Source organism: Pelecanus crispus, chromosome 12, assembly GCF_030463565.1.
Source record: "Pelecanus crispus isolate bPelCri1 chromosome 12, bPelCri1.pri, whole genome shotgun sequence".
NCBI classification, from domain to species: Eukaryota; Metazoa; Chordata; class Aves; order Pelecaniformes; family Pelecanidae; genus Pelecanus; species Pelecanus crispus.
Genome location: NC_134654.1, coordinates 12,984,799 through 13,008,823, shown reverse-complemented (window position 1 = coordinate 13,008,823; position 24,025 = coordinate 12,984,799). Strand labels below are relative to the sequence as shown.

Sequence of the window (24,025 nt, the reverse complement as noted above, 5' to 3'; positions counted from 1 at the left end):
ACTTGTTTCCATAGATTAAGCTGAAAAAGAGGGACCAATAACTATGGTACTAGTCCTGATTGCTCTAAAGACCTCCAGGAATCCCTCCTTGACTACAAGTCTCACTTTTTCTGGCACCATGAAGATGGTATTAATGGTTGTATCCTACCACACTTCCAAGCTGATAATCCCATAGCCCTGCATAGAGCATAATAAACCATTCTCACAGAAAGTGGGAGCTGACTGCAGATGGAGTTGTCTGAGATCTTAATGACTGCTGTTAGCTGCAGACATTTGTTCCTTCTCAGGGCCTGTATATTGTCATAAGAGCATGGCAGAGCCTGATGAGAGCAGTGCAGAGCAAAGGAAATACTGTTTTGTTAGGAAAAGGCATGGCCCTAAGGCACTGAAGCAGCCCACCTTTCCAAGGGGAGAGTCACTTTTGCCTACATCTACTTCCCAGGAATTTCAGAGAGAATTTTGGAAGAAAAGCATTAAACATCAAGAACTTTACAAATCCTTAAGGCAGCTGAGGGAAATAACTGAGGGAAATATAGGCAAAAACTTTCCTAGCAGAAGTCAAACTCCACGGTCTCTTCCATAAAGTGGGAATCTATACTCAAGTGCAGAGCTGCTTTTGGTCTGACCAGGATGTGCTGACAAGCCTGCTCAGAGCTGTGCAAAAGACAGACCAACCGCCTAGACAGAAAGACTAGCCTCCCCAATCCAGGCATCACTGCCTATGCAGAAAAGCATGGGCATCAACAGAGAAGAGCTAAACTGAAAAGTCTGTTAATCAGAAAAATCCCAGAGCAGTGAATTTAGCTTGGTCTTGCAAAGCCGATGCCAGAAAATCTGCATGCTGGAGGAGATACTCACAGTGGACCTGATGAAATGGAGTATCTAAATGTGTGCTAGATATGTACCTGGCACATATGTTCAGATCTGTGTTAGGCAATTGTGCTTTAGAGCCTTGCTGTCTGGTTATCCCAAAGGTTTGCAGGCAGGAACTGTCTGCTGTTTGAAGCTTATACCTTGCTCTGTAATTTCCTCAGTCCTCTTTGACTTCCGGGCTCTGAGGTCCAGCTTTGGGATCTGGCTGCAGCTCGCAAAGCCATAAGGGTATCTGTTAGCCTGGAAGATATGTCTTGGTACTTTAGAGATGTGGGTGTTGTCACATATTATTTGCGACAAAGAGATTTTGGCCAGTGAAGAGTGCTGCCAAGGAGTGAAAACCCTCTGTTCTCCCACCAAAATCTGCAGGAGAAAGAAGAAGGCACAAAAGATTTTTGCCTTCTGGCTTCTTCACATTCAAGACTCCTGCAACATTATTTCCCATTAACACCAATAACACATTTCTCTTGCCAAGAACAAATTTAAATTTCTATTATTTAAATCAAGAGCCCTGACTCACCAGCTGGATAATTTAACTTGCTTTTCTGCCATGGACATATCATAAAGATGCAAATGAATTAAAGCCTTGCCCTGTGTTCCCTCAAATGAGACACAGGCACCCTCTTTCAAATAGAAAAGTCTGCACATACCATACGCAGGCTGTGGTTACACCCACATGACTGCCATGCTGGAACCAGCCCTATAATTACTCCCTTAAAAAAAAATGGGTTCTTGTATCCTGCCATAAGAATAGGATTTCTAGATGTGCAGTAGAATGTTTGCCTTTAAACTCCCAGTACTGGGTTTTGAGCTCGTAGTAAGTCTTTCTAGGCAGAAAAGTTTCCCAGAAACGCTGGTCATGTCCCCATTTTCAAGCAATATTGCTAGCAAGTACAGGGACCTTGCTTCAGAAATTAAGCTTAAAATGGGGCACATAACTCCCTTCTGCATCTGACACCTCTGAGCAACTTCAAGGAGGAGGAGGACTACAGGGATGTTAAAAGCATAACAGTGCTCCAATGATTTTGGCTGACAAGCGAACTCCAACCCACCCATATCCCGGTGCAAGTGAAGCCCAAACGCTGCTACATGTCAGACCACAGGGTTCCAACTCAGAACTGGGGTGAGAAAGGAGAAATAGTGAAAAATCATCTCTAAGACCCCGAGAAGTGCACAAGACACTGTGGTGGTGCAAAGCTATGTATTGCAAACTCAGGAGATGGGAAGGTGGACAGAGGTTTGACTTTTGTAGGGCACAGCAGCCCAGGAGGAGCAGTCCCAGAGAGAGGGGACAGGGATACTGCCAGTGCCGAGGAAGCAGCTTGGGCTGAGCTGGGACTTAACCAAGAGAGAGCAATCAACCTCTTTTACTCCCTGCAAAGCCTGAGAGCATGTTAGTCCTTCAGCAACATCCCTTGGTCTGCAGGCAAATTTTCAAAACTACCCAAAGCATGAGCAACTACCCAACAGATGCTGAGAACCTACTGCCAGTACAAGCCACTTAGGCTGATTAAACCTGACAGCTTTTTTTCTAATTGGTGAAGTCAATCCATCTAGATTCTGGTTTTCCCACCTTTAGAACTGTAACTATTTTTGTTATTAAGGTATTTACATGTTTCCTTTTGCTGGATTGAGCTGCTGTTTGAACACACAGTAACATGGGCCTCCTTGAAACCATTTATCTGAAGGAGGAAAAGAGCTCAGACATTCACACTGGGTGTGAACCATCAACATGGAGAAGGGCAATCCAATTTACACAAGTAGTGATTGGCAGCAAAAGGGCTGAGAGTGAAAACATTTGGCTGGGAAGGGATCTTAGCCTAGGATCTCAACCATCATGTAGACAGGGAATAAGAACATCACCAGAAAGGGAAAGAAACATTTGGAGGAGTAATGAAAAAAAAGCAACAAACAACTGGAACAGTTTCCAAATCTGCATAAAGAAATCTGCATAAACTCGTCTGCCTCTGCCCTTTGGGATACCCAGCTCCACTCTTACCTGTCCCCATCACAAACATTCCTGAACTGGGTGCCAATAAGACAAGCTATGAGAGGCGCAACTCCGCCTACATTCACAAACGGTTCCGCAAGTGCCCCAAATCCAAATGTCAATATTCTTTGGTGTCCCCTACAGCTGTATGAACTTCTTCACCAGACCATGATTCCTCAACACTTGAGCAAGTGTCTTCAATCCAGAAAGTTGTGAGAGCCTGGTATATGAAACAATCTCCTGGTGGTAGGACTGAGGAACTATGGGAGACCCAGCCCTGCTGAAGCTGCAGCAGAGAGCCAGAGGAGCAACTCCAGGGCATTTCAAATAGCAAAGAAGCCCGCAGAATTGTCTCCAGGAGTTATAACCTGCAAGTAGTTGGGTATCAGAGCAGACAGCTCAGTAATGTGTTTCCCCCTCCTGGAAAGACTTTTTTCCTCTTTCCCAAAGCCAGGGCACAGGTAGGGTCCCAATATGTTTAAAACATTTTTCTAAATTTTTATTTATTTCTGTTAATGTCATCAACTTTCCACTCCTCCAGAGCCAGTTCATCCTGCCTAGCATTTCAATGTTGTTTATGGAAGGATCTTTGCAAGTGATCTCTGCTAGTGGGAGTTGCTCCACCACCTTCCAGCACCGTTTTGCTGTTCCACTCAGCGGCAAATGCAGGTGCCTGAGTACAGGCCATAGTATATGCAACAATCTCCTGGTGGTGTGACTGAGGAACTATGGGAGACCCATGAAGCTGCAGCAGAGAGCCAGAGGAGCAACTCCAGGGCATTTCAAATAGCAAAGAAGATGTATGTCCAGGCACCTGACCCTGCATGTGCTGTGACTGCTCCTAACTCTGTGTTGTGGGTGCTCAGCTGAAGGGTCTGGGCATGCCTAATGGCTGTCTCATATTCACTGTGACCCAGGAACCCTAAGGGAGCTCATGGAGCAATACAATCTTGGATACCTTCAGCTAGAGCCACAGGGGAGAAGTCCACACAAAACTCATTAATGTTGCCTTCATTGAAAGTGAATCTGGACACAATACTGATGCTACCTCTTTCTGTACAGCAGAATAGTAGCAAAGTACTTCCCCACAGCTGGTCTTACTTGTGTCCCTGTCTAGTCAAAGGGACAAGCCATACCACCCTGCAAAGAGAGCTCTACATAGCCCAAGTTACTTCAGGTGGAAGAGGACCACTGGACTTTGCCAGCTGGACTAATTTTTCTGTACTGCAAACAGCTGAAAATACACTGGTGCATAATTCTGCATCTTGGTGGACAGGGCACATACCCAGCAAAGGGCAATTTGTGACTCTGTCTTATCAAATGACCGCTGAAGTAGAGAAAAAGTCTATGGAGCACTAATGTGCCCTCCTACCTGCCAACTCAGTAACTCAGTGAAGTATAAGGTGCAGAGGTGAGATGATCATAGAATCACAGAATCGTTTAGGTTGGAAAAGACCTTTAAGATCATCCAGTCCAACCATTAACCTAACATTACCAAGTCCACCACTAAACCAATTAAGCTTAGAGTAGCAATTTCATGTTTCCTGGCTTGGTGGCTGGATTATTTATAATGAAAGTAAAAACTAGGAATCATTAAGATTGGAAAGGACCTCTAAGATCATCAGTCCAATCATCAACCCAACACCACCATGCCTACTAAACCATGTCCCAAAGTGCCACATCTACCTGTTTTTTGAACACCTCCAGGGATGGTGACTCCACCACCGCTCTGGGCAGCCTGTTCCAATGCCTGACCACCCTTTCCGTAAAGAAATTTTTCCTAATATCCAATCTAAATCACCCCTGGTGCAGCTTGAGCCCATTTCCTCTTGTCCTATTGCTAGCTACTTGGGAGAAGAGACCAACACCCACCTTGCTACAACCTCCTTTCAGGTAGTTGTAGAGAGCGATAAGGTCTCCCCTCAGCCTCCTCTTCTCCAGACTAAACAACCCCAGTTCTCTCAGCTGCTCCTCATAAGACCTGTGCTCCAGACCCTTCACCAGCTTCATTGCCCTTCTCTAGACATGCTCCAGCACCTAAATGTCTTTCTTGTATTGAGGGGCCCAAAACTGGACACAGTATCCCAGGTGTGGCCTCACCAGCGCCGAGTACAGGGGGACAACCACTTCCCTGCTCCTGCTGGCCACACTATTCCTGACACAAGCCAGGATGCTGTTGGCCTTCTTGGCCACCTGGGCACACTGCTGGCTCATGTTCAGCCGGCTGTCAGCCAGCACCCCCAGGTCCTTTTCCGCCAGGCAGCTCTCCAGCCACTCTTCCACCAGCCTGTAGCGTTGCATGGGGTTGTTGTGACCTAAGTGCAGGACCTGGCACTTGGCCTTGTTAAACCTCATACAGCTGGCCGTGGCTCATCAGTCCAGCCTGCCCAGGTCCCTCTGCAGGGCCTTCCTACCCTCCAGCAGATCGACACTCCCACCCAACTTGGTGTCATGTGCAAACTTACTGCAGGTGCACTCAATCCCCTCACCCAGATCATTGATAAAGATATTAAACAAGGCTGGCCCCAAAACGGAGCCCTGGGAAACACTGCTCATGTCCAGCTGCCAACTGGACTTAACTCCATTCACCACAACTCTCTGGGCTCGGCCACCCAACCAGCTTTTTACCCAGTGAAGAGTACGCCTATCCAAGCCATGAGCCGCCAGCTTCCCAAGGAGAATATTATGGGAGACGGTGTCAAAGGCATTGCTAAAGTCCAGGTAGATGACATCCACAGCCTTTCCTTCATCCACCAGGCAGGTCACCAGGTCATAGAAGAAGACCAGGTTGGTCAAGCAGGACCTGCCTTTCATGAACCCATGCTGGCTGGGCCTGATCCCCTGGTTGATCTGCACTTGCCTGTTGAGTTCACTCAATATGAACTGCTCCATAATCTTCTCCGGCACCGAGGTCAGGCTGACAGGCCTGTAGTTCCCTGGGACCTCCTTCTGTCCCTTCTTGTAGATGGGTGTCACATTGGCAAGCCTCCAGTCATCAGGGACCTCCCCTGTTAACCAGGACTGCTGATAGATGATGGAAAGTGGCTTGGAAAGCTTGGAAAGCTCCTTGTCAGTTCCATGGCAGCAAATCAGCAGTCAAAGCTACAAATTCAGGATTTGTGGTTCCGATCAGGTTCTGTCCCTAGATAAAGCATGGAAAAATCGCAACCTTCTGTTGCAAGAAAGATGGAGCAATCCTGTGACCTGACCATGCACCTGGATATATTGCAAAGCTGTTGTCTAGGCTTAAAACCTGTGAATCCAGCTCCAGCCAGGCTGTGACTTCCTTGCTCAACCTCCTATCCACTTACCTATGGTTGTACAGAAATGATGAAAAGATTTGGGAAACAGTAATTTCAGCCAAGCATGGGCTGGAGATGTTCTCAATGTTTAATTACAAGAGTACCTGATTTCCACTTGTTTTTCTTTGGAAGCTCTGCTCCCACAGCCAGCTTACCTGGGAGGCCATGATCTCTGCTATGCTGCATGTTAAGCATGGGTAAATCAAACCCAACCTTTTCAACCTGCTCAAACATCCAATCCCGGAGCTCATCCATGACCATTTGCTGCTGTGTCATCAACTTGGCCTGATTAGCCATCAGGCTCTGGAGAAAGGGGTCAATACCACCTGCAACAGTTACACAAGGACTTGTGAGCAGTGCAGGGTGGCAAGTGTGTGTATAAGAGGCTCAGGAGAGCTGAATGCAGCTTATATTTAATTATAAGCTTCTACTACAAAAGAAGTAATTTTCTTGCACTTAAAGAATTAAAAAGAAAATACTTTGAATAACGTTCTTAGAGTCTACAGCAATTAAGAAATCAGACTGCATACTTCATAATAAGATGGGCTGCATTTGACTGCAGAGAACAGCTATGCTGGGAAAAACTCTGGCTGGTAGTAAAGGTCATTTAATACATGCAAACTGCTTTTAAGTTTGGCTGAAGCAGGAAATCATCCAGAGAGGGCAGAAAAGGCTGAATGAAAGTTACACTGCAGAGGTGCAAGAAAGGCTTTACCTTCTTTAACAATCCTCCAGACAGCAAAGGCAGCTTTTCAAAATTGAATTTTGGGACCTATGGGCTTGTAATTTTGTTTTAAGTAGTCAACAGTTGTGGGAACTGAAGCATGAGCAAAACGAAAAGGCAGGGTGAAGACATTGGATATTCGAGGATCCACAGACTCATTGTAGCCAATGTAGCAAGGAATCAATCTCTGGAAACTGGAAACCAACAGAAGAGGCAGGTAGTCCCTGTAGATCATAATCTAGGGGGAAACAAGGAAAGTGTGAATCATTAATTGCTTGGCCATCAGTTTCTTTGGAAGCAAAGTTATTGTTCATGTCTCAAACTACAGGAGCTGTCACACCAAATTTCTTTGATGGGATTTATGTAGGAGATTTTGCTAGCACAGATGTGTAGCAGAGAGACTCCCCAGGGCCAACCTTTATTTCACCTCATCAGGCCTTCACCCAGCTGCTCTGACAGTGTGGTGAGGATCCTTTCTGGCACTGTTGAGTCATGATTTTGTTTCTTCAGCTCCATGGCCTTGGTTCAAAGCCTCTTCTGCACCTGGCCATTGTACCATGCCACAGGTGGTGCAGCTCCAGGCACAGACATAGGCACTGCAGGCCACTGCCTGGGTTCCTGGTTTCTCCAGCCATGCATGGTGGGATCTCTACACTCTTTAGCAGTGATGAGACTTGCATGAACTTGCAGTGATTTGCATGAACATGCAAAGAAGACATAACTGCTCCAGGAACATCAGGAAGCACAGACACTGCTTGTGCCTGACCCACGCTCATCCTCTGCTTGTGCAGCAGGATCTTCTGCATGTTGGTGCTAAGGACTTGGCACTCAGGTGTTCCCAGACATGCTCCTCCCTGCCTCAAAAGCTTGGCAGGTCAGAGCAAGATGAAAGCATGCCAAATCCTCCCAAACATTCCCTCCTTGTCTTAAAGATAGAATATATTCCTATCAGCCAGGTAGAACTGCATTTCCTCCTCCCTCCCACCCTACATGCTTCAGATGACAAAGTCTACAACGTTGGCACAGATGATATCACCACCCATGGGCAGCTGTGTTAGACCTCCCATAGTAGAGGTTTCCCATCCTGGTCTTATGTCTCTTTGGGATATTGAGGAGGTTGCACAATAATTTAAAAAAACAAATTCTTTGTCAGCAGATGAAAAGGTCTTAATTGTCTGAAAATTGCAAGAAGATGAAACCATTGATCTAAACATGATGATGGAGACAATGCTTTTAGTACAATAGTTTGAGTCTCTCCATGTTGGCTTACCCAACATGTTTATTCAATAATACTATAATATTTCAATTCACAGTTTTAAAAACTTAAACCTTTTGATATTCCTGGTTTTTGGTTTTTTGTTTGTTTGTGTGTTTGTTGAGCCAACTCAGAAGACAGGTTTCCAATTAGGTATGAATAAGCATTGCCTTTGGAAACCCCATGTCTTCTTCTATCATAGGAGCCAGCCTTTTCTGTTGGCTGTGAAACCTCATCTGGTTTTGAAGCTGGTCCTGTTCCAAACCAGAGGCTGGACAAGAGACTTGAGAGGTCCCTTCCAAGCACAGAAATATTTCTGTGACCCTAGGATCTCATTCAGGGTGAAGTCTGTGGTGCACCACAGTCCTGAGGGGCTCTTTGCCCCAAAGCAGTAAGGACAGAAGAATGCCATGGCTGGTTGCACCCACCAGCACATGGGGCTTCTTGAGAGGATAAGACTCACAACCCAGAGGAATTTTAATCCAGATCTCCAGTACCATTTTTGTCTTGTACCAAACACTGGTTAGAAGAACTTTTCCTCTGACTTTTCTGTCCCATGTTTCTCAAACAAAAATGTGCATTTAAAAACCCATCAAGCAATTTGGAAATTTAGCAGTAGAGGGACATCATTCAGGGGGACCCCTCTGTGCTTGTTATTTCAGGTATCTCCATGTGATTTTGCTTTGGATGAAGGGGGCTGGTGGAAAGAATTTGGTCATTTTCACCCCCAAATACTGCACCCTTTGGACACCCCACACTAATAAAGCCCATCACGTTAATTCTGTGAGACTGCAAGACAAGGCAGCAGAGCCAGGACATATGACATGGTGGCTGGTACCTGGATCATGGCACCCAGGATCTTTCATGCCTCCTGGTAAAGCTTCTCTCCATTCCAGTGGGGATTTAGTCTAGCCCAGGGGGTTGTGCTCCCACACAGAGTGTGTGCATGCATGCCGGCTCCAGCATCTCATTTGCTCGAGAATCACCTAGGAGTATCACAAGTGAGCAGATTTGTACTGCCAGTGACCTGCTGCTTGGCTGCTTCCCCCGGGAGGTGGCAAATGTCACATTGGGAAGCATGCCAAGAGAAATTTTTAGATGGCTTGATATCTGCATTGTGAAGAAAATGGGTAAGAAACACACAGGAGAAGGAAACCAGGGTCCGGGCTCCAAGTGTTGGAGAGCACCAGTGAAAAGCCAAATTTCTGCTGAGGCAGCAAAAGCCAAGGTGCCACCATGGTTGCGCTCAGCATCACAGAGAGATGGGGAAGATTTTTTTCAAATAAGGACTAGGAGCATTAACTTAAGAAGCCAAACACAAGTAGGTGTTCTCCAGGCTCCCATATCAGAGAGACAGTCTCACAGCTCAAGAGAGAAAAGAAAATGGGCAGAGGAGAGTCAGGACAGGAATTCTGAAAGTCAGAAGCCATCCTTCAAACCAGCTGAAACTATGGCCAAAACAAGATGACAGTCACAATCAAGTTCTCTGGTGAGTTAAAGTAAAAGCAAAATGAGTCACAACTTGAAGGAATAAATTACAAACAGTATCACAACAAAATATTAAATCCTTCTTCAAACATCTAGGGCAGGAAACCCAAGAGCAAGCAGGTGATGAGAGTATAAAGAGACACTCAGAGAAAAGTAAATACGTCGTATTTAGTCCCCTAGTCCCACAGTAAATAGAGGGATTTGCTCCTGCATTCATCACAGAGCCCTTTTCATTTACTGTCAAAGGCTGTCTGTAAAAGACTGCGGAAGAAGAAACAAAAGAAGCACTGTGCAGTTTCCTCAAGCAGAATGCATCCACCCAGGGCTTCCAACAGAGCTCCAGTAGGAAATCAGTGAACCTTGTTAGGCAACAGCACACATAAAATTTCCCCAGTTCTGAGGCACCGGAAAAGTCACAAATAAGACACTGAATTTTCAAAGGAGCTTCTGAGCCAGCCTGAACTGTTCACTATAAATTAATTGATGGCTATGCACCCAGCTATGGAACAGCAACTGCTCCAGCAGCCCCTAGCTGCAGAGTCCTGGCGGCTGGGAGCCCACCCTGGGAAGCATCCAATACACCTGTCCATTCTGCTCCTCAGCGGGTGTCTGCCTTTGGCCACAGGTCCTGTGTGGTCCTCACCAAGGAGGGACCTGCACAGAACTGGAGAAGCAGCTGAGACATGGAGCAACGGATGGGACAGATGGAGAGGTGTGAGAGGCTGAAGGAAACATAAAACACCAAGAGCTGAAAATGAGAATGCTGGAGGGTGACACCAAGCAGAGCTCTCCCATTGGTCACACCACCAGGTCCTGATGGTATCCAAGGACCATGGGGATGTTGTCCTGAGGAGCTTGGGCCACATATGTAGGGGGCCAAGGGAACAGAAATCAGCTCCACAGCTGATGAGATCTGTTGTGCCCTCAAGCTTTCTCCGGCAGTGCCATGAGTAGCCCAGTGTGGCCAGAGCCAGCAGGAGTTAGCCAGGAGGTCCTGCTCACCAAAAGAAAAGGACAAGGGAGTGAGACACTAATTCACAAGGTGTATCAGAAACATCCCTCTATGGGGTCCCACAGGCTTGTGGAAGCATCTTGGTCCTCACCAGCAGGGGCCAGGGAGAAGGGAGCAATGCTCAGAGCTCCAGGAGGTCAGTTATTTTGTCTCTGTGTGCTGGGGACAAGAGAAGACAGCAAACAGCAGCAGATGGGAAGGTTGTGGTGGCTCTGCAGTGTTTTGGTTGGAGCGGAGGCATGGCTTTGGGAGGCTGTGCGCAGGACAAAAGCAGTTATTTTGGGTGGAAGAAGTGGTCAAGAGGATACCAAAAGCGTGACAAAGGATAAATGGAGCAGGAGGCTGTCTTGATGGACTGAAGGCCTGTGCTGATGTCCTGGCTGGTGTGCTTCCAGTGAAACCCCAGTCTTCTCAGTGGTGGGGATGCATCTTAAAAGGTCACCTCAGTCTGTGGCTAGCCTCATTCTCAGTCCAGCTGGGATCTGAGCTCCTCTCACAGTGCAGCAGATGCACTGTTGTGCAGCAGCACAGGCAAATGTTTCATAGAGGTGACCCAGCCCAGCACCAACACACCTGTACCCATCCTGATGGAAGAGAGACAGCCACCAAGTGACAAGTATGGACAAGCCATTGCTTTCAGACCAGTCTGCTATTGCTGTGTTTGCTGGGCTCCATCATGGCACTGGTTCCCAGGTCACCTCCAGCACTGCCATGTGCTCTCTGGGCCCTACACCAGAGCTGCTGAGCACAGATGGGACAGCTTCACTCTAGGCATATAGTCACAAAGACGACTTGGAGACAGTGAAGACCTTTCTCCTACTTAGCATAGCCTGTCTCAGTCTTTCACAATGTTTTGCTATGCTCCATTTTCTACTTAAATAAGAAAAACAAACAATTAAAGAAATTAACTGGAGCTGGTGGAATTTTTCACTCCAGATTTCAGGGTTAGGAGTGCCAGTACCCAACTTACCTGCAAGAAAACAAGGGATTTTAGCTCCCCGCTGACTATAAGACAGGGGTCCTTCTGCATGCTATCAAAGGGCATATATGCCTTCCCCCATCAGTAAAATTCCAGTTAACAACCAGCAAGCCTAGCTGGCTGGTCTGATCCCTCAGTTTGCTGGCCAAAGGCACTTCACTGCCATACACCATGCTGCCATCAAGAAAGGAGGTGAGCATGTTGATCTGATCCCGAATTGCTCTGCCACTGGTACAAGCAGGAGCTGAGCAGAAGAAAGGAAGGCAATCTTATGTATTTTAAATTCATGGGTCATTGGGTGGGATCTGCAGAAAGATAAGAGAATAATTCATCACCAGTTCAGGGGTGCAGAAACTGCACTGTGATATTATAGCCATAAGAAAAGCCAGGCAGGAGCCATTTCAAAGGCAGTCTCCATGCTAGATTACATGGAGATCAGTCATAAATCCCAGATATGAAGGGTCAGACTGACAGCAGTGATGCTATTTTAGGAGTCCAAGTTCCAAATATGCATGAAAGCCTGGAGATGCCTAAATTTCCATGAAGTCCTACAGATACATAAACTTTTTCCCCAGAATATATACATATATATGTATATATATATGTCCTCAGGGACAGGGGAATGGAACAGAGCTGACAGATCTTTAAGGACACCTTCCATAGATCACAAGAGCTATCAGTCCCCAGGTGTAAGAAATCAGGCAAGGAAGGGAAGAGACCAGCATGGCTGAGTAGAGACCTGCTGGTCAAACTGAAGAGCAAGAAGGAACTGCACAGGCAGTGGAAGCAGGGACAGGTGTCCTGGGAAGAGTACAGGGAAGCTGCCTGGTTGTGTAGGGATGGGGTCACGAAGGCCAAGGCGCAGCTGGAGCTGAATTTGGCAAGGGATGTAAAGAATAACAAGAAGGGCTTCTACAGGTATGTCAACCAGAAAAGGAAGGTTAAAGGAAGCGTACCCCACCGATGAACAAGAATGGCAACCTAGTATGAACAGACGAGGAGAAGGCTGAGGTACTCAACAGCTTTTTTGCCTCAGTCTTCACCGGCAACCTCTCTCCTCACCCCTCCCAAATCGATGGACCGCAAGATGGGGACCAGGGGGGTAAAGCCCCTCCCACTGTAAGGGAAGATCATGTTCGAGAGCACCTGAAGAACCTGAATGTACACAAGTCTATGGGACCTGATGAGATGCATCCCAGAGTCCTGAGGGAATTGGCTGATGTAGTTGCCAAGCCACTCACCATGATATTTGAAAAGTCATGGCAGTCAGGTGAAGTCCCTGGTGACTGGAAGAAGGGGAACGTTGTGCCCATTTTTAAAAAGGGAAGAAAGGAGGACCCTGGGAGCTACCGACCTGTCAGCCTCACCTCTGTGCCTGGGAAGATCATGGAACAGATCCTCCTAGAAGCTATGCTAAAGCACATGGAAGACAGGGAGGTGATTCGAGACAGCCAGCATGGCTTCACCAAGGGCAAGTCCTGCCTGACCAACCTAGTGGCTTTCTATGAAGGAGTGACTGCATCAGTGGACAAGGGAAAAGCAGTGGATATCATCTCTCTGGACTTCTGTAAAACCTTTGACACAGTCCCCCACAACATCCTTCTCTCTAAATTGAGGATATGCGGATTTGATGAGTGGACTGTTCAGTGGATAAGGAATTGGTTGGATGGTCGCATCCAGAGGGTAGTGGTCAACGGCTCAATGTCCACATGGAGACCGGTGACAAGTGGAGTCCCTCAGGGGTCTGTACTGGGACCGGTGCTGTTTAACATCTTCATCAATGACATAGTGGGATTGAGTGCACCCTCAGCAAGTTTGCAGACACCACCAAGCTGAGTGGTGCAGCTGACACGCCAGAAGGACGAAGTGTCATCCAAAAGGGCCTGTGTGAACCTCATGAGGTTCAAGAAGGCCAAGTGCAAGGTCCTACACCTGGGACGTGGCAACCCCTGATATCAATACAGGCTCAGGGACAAAGGGGTTGAGGGCAGCCCTGCAGAGAAGGACTTGGGGGTACTGGTGGATGAAAAGCTGGACATGAGCCAACAATGTGCGCTTGCAGCCCAGAAAGTCAACTGTATCCTGGGCTGCATCAAAAGCAGCATGGCCAGCAGGTCGAGGGAGGTGATTCTGCCCCTCTACTCTGCTCTGGTGAGACCTCACCTGGAGTACTGCGTCCAGCTCTGGAGCCCTCAGCACAAGAAGGACATGGACCTGTTGGAGTGGGTCCAGAAGAGGGCCACAAAAATCATCTGAGGGCTGGAGCGCCTCTCCTACAAGGCCAGGCTGAGGAAGTTGGGGTTGTTCAGCCTGGAGAAGAGAAGGCTGCAGGGAGACCTTATTGCAGCCTTTCAGTACTTAAAGGGGGCCTATAGGAAAGATGGGGGCAATCTTTTTAGCAAGGCCTGTTGCGACAGGACAAGGAGTAATGGTTTTAAACTAAAGAAGAATAGATTTAGACTGGGTAGAAGGAAGACATTTTTTACAGTGAGGGTGGTCAAGCACTGGAACAGGTTGCCCAGAGAGGTAGTGGAGGTCCCATCCCTAGAAACATTCAAGGTCAGGTTGGCTGGGGCTCTGAGCAACCTGATCTAGTCAAAGATGTCCCTGCTCACTGCAGGGGGGTTGGGCTAGATGACCTCTAAAGGTCCCTTCCAACCCAAAGCATTCTACGATTCTACAATTCTATGATTCTATATCGGATTGAATCTTTAAAGCTCAGGTGTTCCTATCTCATGTTGGAGTCTAGTGTCTGTATCAACATTGTGGACAGTTGTCATCTAGAACTTGTGACCCTGCCTGCATTCTCAAATGCATGTTGGGCAAATACTCAGCGATGTTCCATCCATTCACAGTTTTTCTTGAAAGGAAATACAGGTACATGGGAGAGCCAGAGCTGCAGTACATCTTCAAAGGCAGGAGAGCAGGGCTGCAGGGTGGACACGTACATCATTAAGCATTTACTGGAGCAGAAACTGCAATGTGACTGTTGTGCTTATGCCTTAGCCACTATTGAGAGATGCTCATCACTTTCTTCCCCCACGCACTACTGAGCATTTAACCATCAAATGGGCATGGATTTGCTGGGGTCTTGACACCCATCAGCTCCTGTCTCTGACACATTTACTGTATTCCAAGTATCACTGATGTTGCCTTTGCACCCTACCTCCAAAGCAAAGCTGTATCATTGAGGAAGATGGGTAAATGGTTGGAAATGGGAGAAAGACAGGCTGTGACTGTGCCTGACATCTGGGGACAGCCCCTGGGACCCAGCACTGCCACATTACAGAGAGCGGTCTGTCTCCCTTGGCCTTCTTTGGGAGGATGTCCCTCCACGGCCAAGGACTGGGAGAGCGACCAACAACTCCTGGCTGGAAGGCAGATACTTTCTCCCCCTCTTCCCTGCAAGAAGAAGGCTGGGTATGCCTTGATGGGAAAGCAAGAGAGCTGCTTGGCATACCTGGTATCACAGTCCACCTTTCCGTGACTCTGGCTGGGGTTTCTGGAGAAATCCAGGTCGTGGTCAATAAACTGGCCCCACTGCACAAACACGAGTGATCTCTGCTGGTCCATCCTGAGCTGCACAGGGTGGAAGTGGACAATCTCATCTGACACTTTTCGAACCTGCAGGGGATGAAGGCAGAACATGTGCATTAGGAAATGACTTGTACAAACAGGTGCATCGGTTCATAGGGTCATCAGCAAAAATTCACAAGGCATTCTGTATACTTCACAGAAAAAAAGCCAAATCTCTGTCTGAGTTGGAAGGCATTAATGAGTGCCCCCTTTGCTGAGCATTGCATTGTTCTGGCTCTAGCCAGGTCCGTGAGCCTCTAGGCCAAGAATACCCCTTGATGGACATATGGAAACAGCTAATCAAAAGCCATACTAAGTAGCCTGGGAAGGGAGGCAAAAGATTTTAAAAGACCACTTGGCAATGGACATGTGGAAAAAAATAGTCTTTGGGAATTTCTGAAAATTATCTCAGTAAACTCCTTCCAGCAGGACACTGTCCCAAAGCCCTCTTCCTTTCTCATCCTTTCCCCATCCATCACAATTCTCCCACCATCATGTATTCCTTCCTTCCTTCCTTCCTTCATGTATTACTACAGAAAAAGTGGTCAGAACTCTGCTCAAGCCCTGACACTGTGCTCTAGAGCTGAGTTAGGAAGTACAATGAAAGCATGATCATAAGGCATACAACCCAGAAAATTGCAGAGCTCCTCATTAGTGCTGCTGTTGCACCAAGCCCAAGTGACCAGAAACCACATCACAGTGTCCCTGCTCCCGCCCAGGTGCCACAAGAGCCACATGGTGAATTTAACTTCCTCCTCCGAATCACCACCATGCCAGCTGGTGGTTGTGCACTTTGATGCCTGTGATCTATCCAAGGACTGGCAGTCCCTAAGCCCTGACACTGCATTTTCAGATGACTGTTACAAACGTTACCAGTGGAAAGGGGAATCCAGAGAAACGCTTTCCTTCTGTCCACCCGTGGGGGACTGACATGCCATCCTCATATTCTGCTGGCAACCATCTGACCAGGGCTCTGTTTGAAGCTCCTAGTGATGGGTTTCTCCTGTCAGAGAGAATGGAAGAACAAGAAACTATTAGTGTCATGAAGATCATAGCAGGGCCAAGAGCTCATGGATGTGGAGAGAGGCAGGAATGGGACCGCACAGCAATGTATGACAGCTGGGGAGCTGCTGCAGCCCTATGGATTTGGTGCTATCAATAAGCCACAGGTTTAATAATAATAACAACAAGAAGAATAATACACACCAAGCCTCAGCTTCTCTCAGGCAAGAACTCAGGTTGCTGGTGACTCCTTGTGTCTTCCAGCCTGAAGAAGGGCCCTCAACCTCAGACCATGGGTGGAAAACAAAGGTGAAAACTTAATGTCAGAGAAGAGGGGCAGAGACTTTTGCCCATTCATGTAATGGTATTACCAGTAATCTTTAATAGAAATGGGGTGATTTGGATTGTGAGTGTTACTATGCTGTAATTGGACTAAGTGGTTATTTTACTTTGATTAGACCATTACAGTCTTAATTAGACTAATAATATATTTAATTTTGGAGTGCATGTATAAGATGTGTTCTCTGGTTGCCTGTCATACACTGTGGGTGTAATACTGCCTAGGACCAAGCAATGGAGGGACACAGGGCACAGCTGAGCCCATCTTCTCCAGGGGTTCAGGGTCTGGTTCAGGTGTGATGGACCTGTCCTTATCCCAGAGCCCAGATCCCCCTCCTGAATGAAGACACCCCTGTCTGAAAAGGGAAGGAAGCAGGTAGGTCTCTCCCTGCTTCTTATACAGATACCTGAAGGCTAAAGCATCCCCTAGGCATGCAGAGCTGTCTGAACTCCTTCCTCTACCTGAGGTGCTTCCAGGACATGCTCTGCCTACCAGGTTCTTGGTAACAGAGGGAAGATGGGGAATGCTCCTATACTGTCCCTTTTAAAACACTCCACTGTTTAGCACAGCTTCCCTCATCTCTCACATTAGTCATGCTCCTCCATTTGTCCAACCATGGGACATGCAGAAGGTGCTCTCTCCCAGACCGTGTGCCAGAGTTCCTCCTGCACATAATGTGGGGCAGGAAGACAGCCAGATCACTGTGGGTTTGGGTCAGGAGCCAGATAAAACCCAGATAAAGCCCAGGGGAAAGAAGAAAGATGCAGCCTGATGACAGAGACCCTGGGCTGGAGAGTTAGTCCCCAACATAGATCTATTTGCATTTTGGCCAAAGAGTTAGTTCATGTATGTACAGCACCAAGAACCATCGAAGCAAGACTGTCATTTTAATTTAAGCTTTTAAGCTCCACACACGTAGGAAGCAACACTGTGGGGTGTAAAACCCTAAAGAAGGCATACTACATGGATCATCCCTGGGGACATGGGTCTAGTTCTACCAATGGAGGACCCATCCATCCATCCATTCATCCTCCTGTTAACACAGCCCCCTCATCTGTTGTTGCACTCACGAGTGACCATTTGGTAGTGGCGAGAAGCATCACAATTTATTTTCTTATCCTGCTAGCCACATCCGCTTGCCTTGAAAATCATCCCCAGCTGAGCTGGTGTCAGCAAGTCTGCCAGGTAACAACAGAGAATAAACGTACAGGAACATACTGGCCCTGCTGGGTTTGCGGTGCCTCCCAGGCTCAGGAAAAAGTTTTCCTTCTTGTACCGTTAATGGTTTCTTATCACAGTATTATCCAGAAGAGCACAAGGGGCTGTTATTTAAGGTTTTCCTGCTCAAAGATGTGCTGAGAATGCTCTCTAGAGCAGCAGATTGCTTTTTCTGGTTTGGAAAGCATTAAACCCAACAAAGTTGTGGTCAAGTCTTATAATTACATGTTAGGCCTGTGCAGCAGTGGAATGATTTTCTAGCATTAGCAATCCTTTTTCCTTCCTCTCCCCTCCCTTTTTATCTCTACCATAAATTGCTAACAGCTACAGTCATCCCAGTGGTGTGTTACAAGTTTTTGCCCCCTGTGAAGCAGCCACCAGTGTGTATCACCACTGTTCAGAGCTGCCTGGAGAAGAAACCACTAGGTGGCTGGGCATCATAAGGGGATGCTGGCTTTGCATTTCTACCATGGAGATTTCCCTATGCATGGCACACAAGTGGCCGAGTTCAGCCAGAAAAGCCTTCTTGGTTACTGCTGCTAGCACTCCATGTCCTGAGTCCCTTGGAGGTTTTCTAGTCACTGCTGCCACCTACAGTTTGGGTCACAGCATGGTTTAAGAAGCCACTGCTGCCTCCTGGGCAGGTGGGTAAGAGGTGGCAGCCAGGTAGTCTGGCAAGTGTCTGGAGCAGTGCTGGAGCATCACTCCTAGATGGAGAGGCTGAAGCAGAGCACAGTCAGCCCTGCCTCCCTCTTCCTGCTCACCCCGTGCTGGAGCACCCCATGATGTGTGTCTGGGCCTGCCAGTGCTTTGCTGTAATGCTGGGGAACCCCATGAGTTCATCTTTGTATGGCAGGAGCCCTCCCTGTGCCTCCCTGAACTGTTTCTCTTACTGCCCCTAATTTGCCTTCTGCTCTCAGCAAACTGGTCTTGCTTGGAGGCCAGGACTGCCACTTCACAGAGGACATTGCTCCTTCAAGACACATGCTGAAATATCCTTTCACATTGGTCTGTTCTCATTCTCTATTTGTGCCTTTCTCACAGCACCCTGCTCCAAATGCAGGACAATCTAGCAGTGACTTTGACTATTGCTAGCTGAAGTCTGGCAGAAAAACTGCTTACCTTGGGGTTGAGCTATTGTGAGTCACACTCCCTGTGTTTGCTCATTCCCTACACAAGTAAAAGAATATTGTCTAGCAAAGTCTTACAAGCTTTGACCTGTTGGTACATTAACTGCTATATTACAGAAAGAACCAGTGAAGTGCACAAAGCACTTTCATTAACTGATAAACCCCCAAATAATTTTTTAAGATGGAAAGAGGGCACAGAAAAAGAACTCAGTTTTGCCTCCCAGCAATCGCATGGGAGGGATTTGAATTGTGGCCCATCATAACCCTCTTTCATTCCCTCCTCCCAAGCCCCACAAAGACCCAGTGACCAAGCCCCATATCTTCCTCCTCTGTCTTTCTCCCAGCAAAGTGAGATCCCTACCTGTGACATTGAAGTCACCCCTCACAGCCCATCACAGCTTCTCCTTGAGGAGGGTCAGGTTGGTTTCCATGTAATCTGCATCCCAAATGGCAACCCAAGTCCCTGCCACCGGCTGTTTGAAATATCCCAGAAGCTCTGTTGGGGTCAAGGCATTGTTCTGCAGGTGCTCCTTTGTTCTGCAAGGGAGAATAAAACAAAACCTGCAGGACTGAAATGGGACAGAGGCAAGAGTACTGCAGGTTATACACCTGAGCATTGGGCACCCCAGCTCTCCTGGCATGTTACAATTCTGAATTGCAAACAAAGGCAGAGTCATCTACCTCCCTGCACAGTAGCTGGAAGAGACCAGGGCTGTTCCTGCCACCCTCAGGAGAGGAGCAGAGTGAGTTGCAGGAAGGGAATCTCTTAAATTGGCCAGTTCCACCTGCAAGAAGACAAATCCTAGGTCTTTACATCGTTGACACAACCAAACCTCACTCAACTGTTACCCAGCTCATCAATGTCTGCAGGTGCCAGTCTCCATCCAGAGGTCCCAAATGTCTCCAAGTCACCCTGTCTTAATGCTGCTGGAGCCTCTGCTCAAATGGATGGGTCTCTAAGCCAGTGAGAGGTTTCAGAGGATGGCTACTGAAGGAGGATATGTGCGGACTGGTGGAAGCCATACACTCCCAAACCTTGGTGGCAAAAGCTGGGCTCTCCTGCCAGATCCCACAAAACGTCCTCACTGCAGCCTAAAGCAGTTTGCTCCCTCTGTAGGAGGGAACCACTAGAAATCAGCAGGAGCCTGTGCTGGCTCCAGTCCTCCTGAGGGATGAAACAGAGCCAAGAAATACTGAACTGGGAGGAATGGCATGCATGGAGGAGGAGAGAGTTACAGCTCTTAGTGACCCAACAGACTGGAGGTGCAGTGTAAAAACAGGGTGAAGACAGGCAAAATGCTGGATTACAGCTCACTGTGCTCCCAGAGGACGTTGCACCCTTGCCCAGTCTGCTGGGGCAAGGAGGAAAAGCCAGTGATGCTGCAGTGAAGGCAGGGCATGCAGCATATGCCAGCAGCTGAGCCCAGCCCCGACTCTCATTGGTTGTGTGTGCACTTGTAGGCTGCATCCACCAGCTGCTTGGCCTTGTCCATGCTGCTCAGGAGGCATGTGTCCAACAGCTCCTCTGGCAGATCTTGGTAAGTGAAAGGAAAGAGCAGAGGTGAGAGCACTGTCTCCCACCTGGGAGCATCTCTGTGCTGCAGTGGGGTTCTCTTTGTGCCTCCAGCACCCAGGGATGTCAGCACTGCAGTGCTGGAAGCAATTGCTGCTGTTCTCTCTCTCTCTCTCTCTCGATATCTGTATATACATATATTCCTCAGGGGAGTCTGAAAGAGTCACTCCCAGGCATGAAAAGGGTACCTCTATCGGTGGAGGCTTCAAATAGCCACGGTGAGAGATGTAGGCATCATTCCTCCTGCTGTTTCACAGGAGAGCAGTTGCTATTTCTTCAAGACATTTTTCAACCCCAAGTAATGAGATTCATCTTATTTCTATGCCTCCAGCCATAGTTGTCTTCAGAGATCCTGCACAGATACCGCTGGCTGCCATGACAAGCATTAAAAGGCCAGCACTAAGAGCTCTCATCTGCTGTTTTTTTCTCAATGTCTTTACTCTTCCACTTTTTATCCTAGGTTGGTTATAGCCATGTTGCCAATACACCTATGGTAGGTTTGGGTCCTTCCCCATGGCACCAACTGGCCAAAGCTCATACATATCCCCCTACACCTCAAGGCAGAAGGATACACAGCCCAATTTCCCCACTGCTTTCCCCAGTCCATCCACCAACCTCCTGCCACCCTCACTGCTCCCCTTCCTGCTTGGAGGAACTCCCAAAAATTAATTGTGTCCCCATCATCTGCTGGCTGTGGATCACAGAACAGCAGAGTGGGCTTCTTGGAGTGAGAGCATTTTCCTACAGCTTCTAGGGAAGAAGAAAACTTCAGAAATCAGCATGAAGGAGATAAATATCTCTGAATTCTCCCCAGATTCTTTAAAATATCTTCCCTGATCAACCCAGAGTTCACCTCTTCGACAATCTTGGTGAGAAAAATTATTGCCTGGACCACCACTGGAGACAAATGAAAGGTCAGGCATGTGCTTTCCATAAGGATTTTACATTGTAAATTAACAGGCAGAGGTCTTTATATATTTTGGAGTAGTGATTCAGAGTTGGATGAGTGACTTCCCCACCCCAAACTCCACAGCCCCCGGTAGCTCCAATTCACCAAATGCTGCAGCAGCTGAAGCAAGTTCATTTCAGAAAGAGACAATAATTCATTCCTCACTTTGAGAGCAGGAACCAGCCACTCTGAGAAGAGGGGAGTTCAGTTTTCAGCCTCCATAAAAAAATAGCATGAATGCAGTAAGGGAGCTTTGGAGCTCTTTTTTTGGGATCCCTTTTTGGAGGGCCACAAAAATGATCCAAGGGCTGGAGTACCTCTCCTACGAGAACAGGCTGAGGGAGTTGGGGTTGTTCAGCCTGGAGAAGAGAAGGCTGCAGGGAGACCTTATTGCAGCCTTTCAGTACTTAAAGGGGGCCTATAGGAAGGATGGGGGGCAATCTTTTTAGCAAGGCCTGTTGTGACAGGACAAGGAGTAATGGTTTTAAACTAAAGAAGAATAGATTTAGACTGGGTAGAAGGAAGACATTTTTTACAGTGAGGGTGGTCAAGCACTGGAACAGGTTGCCCAGAGAGGTAGTGGAGGTCCCATCCCTAGAAACATTCAAGGTCAGGTTGGCTGGGGCTCTGAGCAACCTGATCTAGTCAAAGATGTCCCTGCTCACTGCAGGGGGGTTGGGCTAGATGACCTCTAAAGGTCCCTTCCAACCCAAAGCATTCTAGGATTCTAGGATTCTATGAGCTGCCCACTGCTGAACTGCACTCTCCCAGGAGAAGCTGCACTCACCACAGTGTGCAGGGAGGGAAGGAGCCGTTCTGAGAACTGTCCTCTCCTTTAACATGATTTTAAGAAATCAGATAGGATGTTAACTGATAAAAATGTGAAACAACCAGAATTGCTGCCACAGCATGCTCCTTCTAACACCTCTTCAAGACTTTGCTGTTTATAATAGAAAAATTCAGGCTCTGGTAGGCTTAACTTTATCTTTTGTACTCAGAAAAGTCCCTGATCTGGAAAACCTGAGAAAAGGACAATACCATAGGAAGAAGATACAGATGCCTGGAACAGGCTGAGGATCACCAGCAACACCAGGAAGATTTCTGCCTTCATCCCTGGAAAGAAATGCAAGAAGTGAAGAAAACCAAGAATCTGTGGATCTTGCCATGCATTGGAAAGGTCAGTGCCGAGACTGCTGATGGCACTTCTTAAGGGAGCTCATGAGGTGTCCCCTTCCCAATGCAACGCTCCTCAAGAGCGAGTGTGCTGCCTGGGAGGTCCTTGCAGCGGCACATGGAAAGGGAGCTGCCTCCTGTCCCAGGGACCTCAGGCACTGGTGGGAAGACACTACTTTGGGTCTACGGGAGCAACACAAAAGGGAGCAGGGGACAGAACATGCTGCCAGTGTTGCAGGCAGGCAGCTTGCCGGGGAGCCTGGGCAGCAACACTGAGCGTGCAGGAAGAGTTGGTGCATGGGATTAGAAGAGCTGGAGGGGAAGAAGGAGAGGGCAGCATGGGAGGTCCTCTACACATAGACATTTTGGATGTTTTAGCCCAAAGCTGACCCACTCACCTCACAAGACTGCTCTAAAGCAATCAGCTCTATCAGAATGAGCCCAGAGCTGTGGGCTGTGCCTACTACACATTGCTTAGCACCCACCATGGAGCTGCCAGTAAAGGCAGCCCAGAGTCCACTCTAAAATGCCAAGCTAAACCCATTGCCTGTGGAGGATCCCCTGATGACAGCAGCAATGTGGTCCAGCCACATCCTTGCTGTGCTCCAGCTGTGCTTGGTGCCAGGCAGAGTGGCTCTGCCAGCCCTGCAGCAAGGTGGGGGAAACCATCACACAAGCAGCAGGAAGGACAGACCTCAGCTGGATGTTCCAAATACAGCTGCAGTCCTCCTCCCATGGTACAAAAACAAGTGCTCCACAAAAGTAAAAGCTAGCGTGCAATGGGCCAGGCTCTCACCTACGATCTTCTGCTGTACTCACCACGGCCCCCTCTATGCATGCATTTTTATCTACAGCAGGGTGTTATCTGCAGTGGGTGCCCCAGTAGGGCCGACCCATGGGGCTTGGAAATTCCCTTATGGGTTCATGAGGCCAAGGCAGCGCAGCATCCACCTCCCTCCCCAGCTCCCTAGCAGGGAGGCTCCTGTGCACCTTGCCTGGATACTCAGCCTGATGCTCAAGCAGAGCTTCCCCAGTTTTTTGGGGGGAGGAGATGTTAGGCAGTACTTTGCCATGGTTTGCGAGTCTTGACTCCTTCTGGGGATGTCTTACAGGGACAGGGTTCCTTCCCCCATGGTGCTTTTCATCCTTTGTTGCTCTTAAAGGTTGAAAAAGTTGGCTTCATATCCACCTATGGAGGCACCAGCTCTAAAGGGTGTCTGGTCTGCTCAGCACTCCCCATCTCACCTCCCTAATCCTCCCTGCCCTGGGTCCCTGTTGTGGTCTGGAAGGGTCCACAAATGCTGCTCCTTGTGGACTTCCCTGCATAGACAGAAGCAGCAGGATGAGGCACTTGGATGATGGTTTGAACAGGCTTCACCAACCTCCAGATGCTGATCTTGAGCACAGGGCAGCTCAGGTAGGGTCTCATCCAAGCTGCCAT

At 48.0% G+C, this 24,025-nt stretch overlaps 1 pseudogene; it reads right to left on the bottom strand.

Moving 5' to 3' along the window:
- Window positions 1–963: 963 nt before the first annotated feature.
- LOC104033145 (myeloperoxidase-like) lies at window positions 964–24,025 on the bottom strand (annotated as a pseudogene).